This window comes from Camelina sativa, chromosome 5 (assembly GCF_030686135.1).
Source record: "Camelina sativa cultivar CO46 ecotype springtype chromosome 5, ASM3068613v1".
In the NCBI taxonomy this organism is placed as follows: Eukaryota; Viridiplantae; Streptophyta; class Magnoliopsida; order Brassicales; family Brassicaceae; genus Camelina; species Camelina sativa.
Window position 1 is genome coordinate 23247828 of NC_141884.1, and position 7871 is coordinate 23255698.

The window sequence follows — 7871 nt, forward strand, 5'->3', positions numbered from 1 at the left end:
TTTCAACTTTGTTTTATTGGTAAAAACATTTTCATGGGAAAGTAAGTTTTTCTCTTTCTTTTATACCAAAATTTTCTCCTACTTTCTCCTTTTATTTATACCAAAATTTTCTCATACTTTCTCATTTTTCAGTTTGGAATAGGTAAAATTAATATATTGACCAAAAAAAGATTGATATATGCGTCTTCTTTTTTAGATTGTTTTATTTAATTTATATTTTCATCTTTGAATTACTTGGGATTCATATATTATCATGCTTATAATTTTTTATATTATTTCTTTAATTGTGTCAAATTAATTTTCTTCTAATTTCTACCTTGATTGGTTGGTCATAGACACTTTTTTTTTGTGCAAACATAATTATTACCATTCATTCAAATCCCAAAAGGAGATTTCGAGTAGAAGCTCATCAACCAAATAGCTGGATAAAACAGATTAATAAATACAAGCTTACACCAAACATAGATAGATAGATTGGAAATATATAAATCGTTGTTGAAAGATCCATAAGAGCTCGGAGACTGTGACACCCTGGCTTACAGAAAGGTTTAAAAGAATTGATTTGGCCACCTATGTCACCAAAGTGCACTTATATTTTCGGTCAAGGGTCCTGAGAGAACTCCAGAGTTAAGCGTGCTTGAATTGGAGTAGTTTCAGGATGAGTGACCTTCTGAGAAGTGATTTTAGGAACTGCACGAGTAAGGACAAAACACAGGGAAATATCATCTGGTGATTTATAGGGTCGGTAAAGTATTTAAAGCCTCCCAGATGTAACAAACCGGCCGTCGGATATGGATGGCCCCACCGGTCGGGAGTAGACGTGGGGCCCACTAAGGAAGGTGGCTGTCAGGGCGTTAGAAAGACAGAGGCTACATCATGGTATGTCAAAGAAGCTTCCACGAATACATTGAGAAATTTAACATTAGTTAATATCAAAAGATTTTGTGACGTTAGAAAATGATCTTTAGTTTCTTTGGTTGTCGGAGAAAACCATTTTGAGATAAGTAAAAGATGTGAACATGTTCTCTCCACATAGGAGTAGTGCAGAGCCGATGCTCTCTCTATGGTGGAGGAGGTTGGTCGCAAGGTTATCTCCCCAAGGAAAGAAGGTAGAGGTGGTTGGACGCATTGTTATCTCTATAAGGGAAGAAGGCGGAGCCAAGGTTCTCTCCATGGTAGATGAGGTTGGACGCAAGGTTCTCTCCATAGTAGATGAGGTTGGCCAGAAAGTTCTATCCGTAAGAGAGGGAGGAGGGAGGAGGGCGGAGCCGAAATTATCCCCATGGTTGGTCATACACTATTGTGATGATACATCATTGATTAGTATACTTTTTTTTAACAATAATTGATTAGTATACTATATAATTAATTTTTTTTTATTTGAAATGTTTTTTGAGCCAACAATTTTTGTAATTAAAAAAATTATGCAAATGTGAAAGTAAAGAGATATATAATAGTTGGCTTAATGTGTTTATATAGACATTTTTTAGGTGGTGATAACGAATATATTTGTAATATAATATATTTAGGTGTAAAAAATACACTTTTAATGGTAACATACATAAAATTTGTAAATAGATATAAATCAGTGTATTATAGAAAAAAACATTCTAAATTACATACAACAAATTTTAATACAAATTTAATTTTATTTACAAAATTTTAAACCCGTACATCGGGCGGATCCTTATCTAGTTATCAATACTAGTAAGTATTTTAACATATTTCTTTTAATGTACTAACATATTATTTTATAATTAATAACATTTTAAATAAATAAAAATATCCTTATAAAATAACTAATTTTAGCATTACTTGTTTACGTAATGCAATTTTAATATGAATTATAAAAACATGATACAAGCACCATTAACTGCAGCAAAATTAAGATCACCTGTTTTTTTTTGCAAACGACGCATGTTAACATCAATAATCGATTCATCAAATAATCAAAATTAGTTTAATATCACTTATCATCTCGATTAGTTTGAAACTTATTTATTTTGCAAAATTAAGATCACCTCTTTTTTATTGCAACTTATTTTCATTATTTGCATCACCACTTTTAGAGTCACATTTATAAGTGATATAAAACTAATTTGTATCAATTATAATTGATTCAAATATACAAAATAAGCGACATATTTGGCTAAATGAATACATACATAAATACATTTACATGGTAGATAAGCATAGAAAGAACTCTCTATATTAATACTCAAGAAAATTTCATAGATTTCATTAACACTCGAAAAATAATTATATACATAGCGTATATAATTTTTTATAAATTAATAAAATATCATAATCTTGATATTATAAATTTATAAAGGTTTTACTTTAGATGATTAGTATTAAATTGAAAGATATCATGTTTTAGTTAAACCATATTAAATACTATATTTTAGCACATCACACAGATACAAAACCAAACTGTCGAATTAGTTGAGTTATATGATGCTGGAAAATCCCCGAGTAAGCTTCTCCCAAACTTGAGACGAGAAGCTACACAAGAGAAAAACATATTTTTCTGAGACTGCATTTGTATTCAGGACTTATTATATAAGGTTGCGACTTGCGAGTCTAATATTGAGAGCACTGACATGAGGTGAAGAAGGGAAAGGCAACATCAACTCTTTAGACGACCCATTTCAGTGATCCGAAGCTGTGATTTGGTTTTGAGAGGGATAACTTTTATAATTTGTAAGAATACAACCATGTACAGTGTGCGTGGGAAAACGCTAATATCACTATGGTTCATTCTCTTTTCTTCTGAAGACTCTAGACATCTTAAGCATTTTTACTTTCTTTTCTTTGTCTAATTTTTTTTAATTTCATGCCCAGAACCAATTATTCTTTTTACTTTGCTCACCCCAAATCCTTTACTAGACGTGTAAACTTTGAAAACACATCCCCTTCCTTAAGACTTTCTACCCTTTACTTTTCTGCACACATCCATACCCAATACCCAATATCAAGTTCTCACCTAGTCCTACTAGTCCGGATAACGCGAACTAGAACTACACAGGATCCTACTCTTGTCGGTTAGAACCTAACACTTTCTAGCAAGCTCAACTCGGAAAAGGCCTGACACTCAAGAATACGATTGGCTTGAAAGATGGTTGGTTAAGGGTGCGGGAAACTGTTCCAAAAATGGGAATCAGCTACTTGGATTGACAAGGATGGTAAAAAATGTGAAAGACAATCCAAGTATGTATATGGTATCCATGAGTTCAGCTTCAATGCATAACAAGATAATTGCAAGTCAGGTTTAGGTTCAGATAGATAGGAAATGACGTCAATTCAAAACATGCTTCAATCTTACATTTTCAAGTTCAATCAACAAGCATCAAAGAACTAATAACAAGGGCCTTGATCCTATCCTATTGAATCCAACATGCTAACAAGGTTCAATCATCATCAACCCATATGCTAAATGCAACAACCCTACATGCACAACACTAGACTCAATCCTAAAATGCAAATGCAAACTACATGAACACTCTGTTTTTGTGGAAATTTTCGAATTTTTTTCAATTTTTTTTTTTGGTTTTTCTATGCAAATAAATGGATGCTATCTCAAACATGATATGATGCAAAAAATTGAAATAAGAATCACAGAACACAACGTCAGATACATCATCCCAAACCCTCCCCCAAACTTAAATTACACAGTCTCCTGTGTAAGAAAAATTTGTAGGTGGATTTAAGAATCTCAACAGAAACAATGCAGAAATGAAATGGTATATACAATGGAAGGTAGGAGTACCTCAGTAGTAGAAGAAGGAGTCTGAGCTCGCCCAAGGAGTTGGTGCGTGGTACTGGCTCTGTCCTTCACCGTGTTCGGGATCCGCAGGAGTGGTCTCACCGGGTTGGTCGACTTGTTGCTCAACCGCTTGCGTGTTCTGATAAGTGCTCGGCTGCTCGTCGCACTGCATGTCGTCGACTCTGGATTCGCCATGGTCCGAGACTAATACTACCACATCCGTAGGCTGATAATCACCTTGCTGCCCAACTTGTTGCTCAACCTCTTGCTCAGCATGAGCTGCAGAACGACGCGCTGATCGACGACTTGAGGAGGCTCCTGAACCACGCGAACCTTGTCCCCTTCTCTCCCTAGATTCATGTGACGAATGGCGTGAAGGGACGGGTGTAGGCTGATGCTGCTGTGGCACATATGAAGATTGACGCGCTGGAGAGGGATTCGGAGAAGGTGTTCGCGCTAGGTTCGCGGAAGGGCGTGCTGACATTGGTCTGTTACCCTCGGGGAAAGACCTAGGGACAGCGGTTGTAGAAGTCAAGCAGCTAAACATACGCACCAGTTTCTTGACAGTCTTGGAAAGGCTGGTGAGCGCCTTGTCTCTGGCTTTCTCCCATTGTTGAAGCTTGTTGAGGCGGTCATGAGCTGCTTTGACCCCTCTGCTCATTCTCGGTTCGGTGTACTCTTCAAAGTAGAATTGCTCAGGGCGGTACTCAACTGCGTCTTCTTCCATCGGATTGTCTCCTGGTTCTGCGACGTCGACATGTTGCTCTTCCACATCAGAGTGGTATAATGCATCCGCAGGGGGAATGAATTCGACATGCTCACCCCTCAAGATTGTAGTCAGGTCGACGCAAGGGAGGAGTAATCGCGAGGGTCCGACCGCGGGATGCTCAAACTTGTATAGCAATCGTCCATTCCTCAAACCCCAGTCCAAAGTGCGTAGCTGCCGCAAGTTATTTCTGTCTATCCAGCGTGGTGGGTACGGCTCGGATTGTAGAGCAACGCCTGCAGCCTCAAGAAACCAAGTCACTATACCTCCCATACACATTACTCCTAGAGTGCGGTTGCTGGTGAGTCTCGAGACCCAAGTCTTGTATGACATGATGTAGTTGAGAAGGTAGAGCGAAACGGAGGTGTTGGACATATCGCCTTACAGTGCAGTACAATCCATGGAAGTGAACGAGAGTCCTTTAAGTGCCAGATCGATCATCTCAAGCTCGCCATAAGTAACATATCCCTTAATCTCCTTGGCATAAAAGGCATTTGCGACCGCTTTCTGGAAGTAACGCAACACCGGGCTTCTCATTTTCGTCGCCTTTGTTTTTGATGTAGTAAATGTTGGCGTGCTTCCGATCGTTGCCCAGAGAGCAGATATCTCAGTCCTGTCAAACTGCGGCATGGTTCCTGTTCCGCTGGGAAAACCGAAGATCTCTTCGATGGCTTGGAATGTAAGATTGCAGAACTGGTCATGAACGCGGAAGGTAATGTAGCCCAACCCTCCATCAGACATCATGCCTGGCTCATCCGCGTACCAGTGCATCTCCAAGGTAGAAAGGAATTGAATTGTCTCCTCTCTGTATCCACTCTTGGGGTGTTCATAATTCTCTCTAGATGACATCGCCGAAACAAGTATTGAACATCCTCCCCAATCCCTAGTAGCTCCATCGTCTCAGGATGTGGATATCTTGTTCCACTGAACTCGCACTGTTGGAACAGCTCGTAGTACTCCTTGGGAGTCAGCTTCGACTCATATTGTCGTCGTCGTACAGATTTTCGTGGTTCTTGTGCTGGACGCGATGCAGGTTCTTCCTATTCGTAATCACTGCCTTCGTCTCTGGAGAGGGAAACTCGGGCCGGTCTCTTCCCGTGACTCTTGCTCTTGGAGAGCGGTTTGTCTGGTCTGCTTGAACTCGCTGGTTGCTCTGAACCCCCAACAACCTCGTCAACCATGTTTCTCATTTTCATGAAACGCTTCGCCATGGATTCTGGAGATGAACGTTCTCCAGCAACACAACCATATATGCCTCTCTCATCTCGTGTATAAGTTCAGTACTTTTTCTGTTCCTCTGAAACATGTAAACTCAAAGCTAAACGTTAATACGTTAGTGAGCAAATAATAAGAGCAATTAACAACTTTGATATTTAGAATGCTAAGGGAGGAGTGTATCAAACCGCAAAGATAAGTACGGATCACGTCGGTGAATCAAACAAGCTGGATCGAGTGGAACGTACAAAGTCTACGGCTCGAGCGAGAGGGTCGAGTCGGCGTGGGTCGAGCCGTGATGGCACGACTCGATCGAGATTTTGACGGCGAACGGATCGAGTGGAGGTGAGTCTTGGTTCCGGTCTTGACTAAGGCTCCAACGGACAGGTCGGGGTCGGCGACTCGAGCGGGATGTAACGACAAGGGTCGAGTGGACAGTGTGCGACTCGAGCGAGGCGACTCCAGCGATGGTCGAGTGGATGGTGACGGGAGAGACGTGGGTCGACTCGAGCGAGACGGTCCGGCGATGGCGTGACTCGATCAGATGTGGGTTGAGTCGTGATGGCGCGAAGGAGGTGCGGGAGAGTGGAACGACCATATTTCAACAGGGACGACGGTGAGACTTCGTGGAATCAAGTGTGGAGAGAGATATGTGACAGTCGGCGAATGGAAAAGATGACGGCTCGAGCGGCAAAGTTTGGCGGTTGCAAGTCGAGTCGAGCGGTAACGCAGCTGGCCTTGTCGTGAAATCTCGTGATGAACTTGCCGGTCGAGTGAATAGTAGCTCGGGTAAAGTGTGTAGCTTCGCCGTAGCAAACTTATGAAAATGAGCTAGAAGAGAGTGAGTAATTGAGTTTTGGTTGGTGGGTGAGAGGAAAAAGAGAGATGAGAGGTGGTTTAAAAAGAGATGGAGAATTGTGAGGATAGGGATGAAGGAGAGAAATGTCGTGCAAGTGGAGAGAAAAAGAGAGTGGTGGTGGGATGATGTGAGAGGATGAGACATAAAGGATGTTTGTCTTGTGTAGGGGAACAAAGGGTGAGAGGAGGTGAAATGATGGGAACGTGGGTGAGAGGAGAAAATTGATGAAACCAATAATTAAGATTCCTTCTCCATATGGTCTTCTGTTCCCGCATTAAACCAACAGTCTCTCCTTGAACTGCTTCTCCCTTATATATTTTTTTTATCCTCAATCTTTTCTGTTGAACTCATCATACTCGACTTCACTCGAAGCTCACCTTCTAACTGCATTTTTTATTGTTGCTTAGACTCCCTTATATAGATTCCTGAACTCAAGAAAACCAAAAACAAAAATTAAAAACACAAGAATCTTAAAAAATATATATTTACATCGATACCTTTGGGACTTCCTCCCAAGTGAGCTTGTTTACAGTCACTAGCTTGACTTTTCAGCTTTTTAGGCTTTTGGGGGTTCATAGAGGGGCACAGAGATCCCATCTGGTCGGACTTGATCAGCTAAATATTTCTTGACTCTCTGACCATTTACAGTGAATTCACTACCATCCTTGTTCAGAAGAGTGATAGCTCCGAATGGCAGAACTTCCTTGACGTCAAAAGGTCCAGACCACCTAGACTTAAGCTTTCCAGGAAATAACTTAAGTTTGGAGTTGAATAGCAAAACCTGATCCCCAGTCTTAAGCTCCTTGACAACAATTTTCTTGTCATGAAAATTCTTTGTCCTTTCCTTGTAAATCTTGGAACTCTCATAAGCATCAAGTCTTATTTCTTCCAACTCATGGATGTCAAGAGTTCTCTTAGCCTGAGCTGTGTCAATATCCAAGTTCAGCAACTTGATAGCCCAGAGCGTCTTGTACTCAACCTCTACAGGAAGATGACATGCTTTACCATAAACCAGCTGAAATGGTGTTCTGCCTATTGGCGTCTTGAATGTTGTTCTGTATGCCCAGAGAGTCTCGTCCAGCTTCACAGACCAATCTTTCTTCGAAACCCCAACAATTCTTGACAAGATACCTTTAATCTGCTTATTTGAGACTTCTACCTGTCCGCTGGTCTGAGGGTGGTACGCAGTAGACACCTTGTGCTTGACCCCATATTTTCTCAGCATACTCTCAAATACCTTGTTGACGAAGTGAGTTCCACCATCA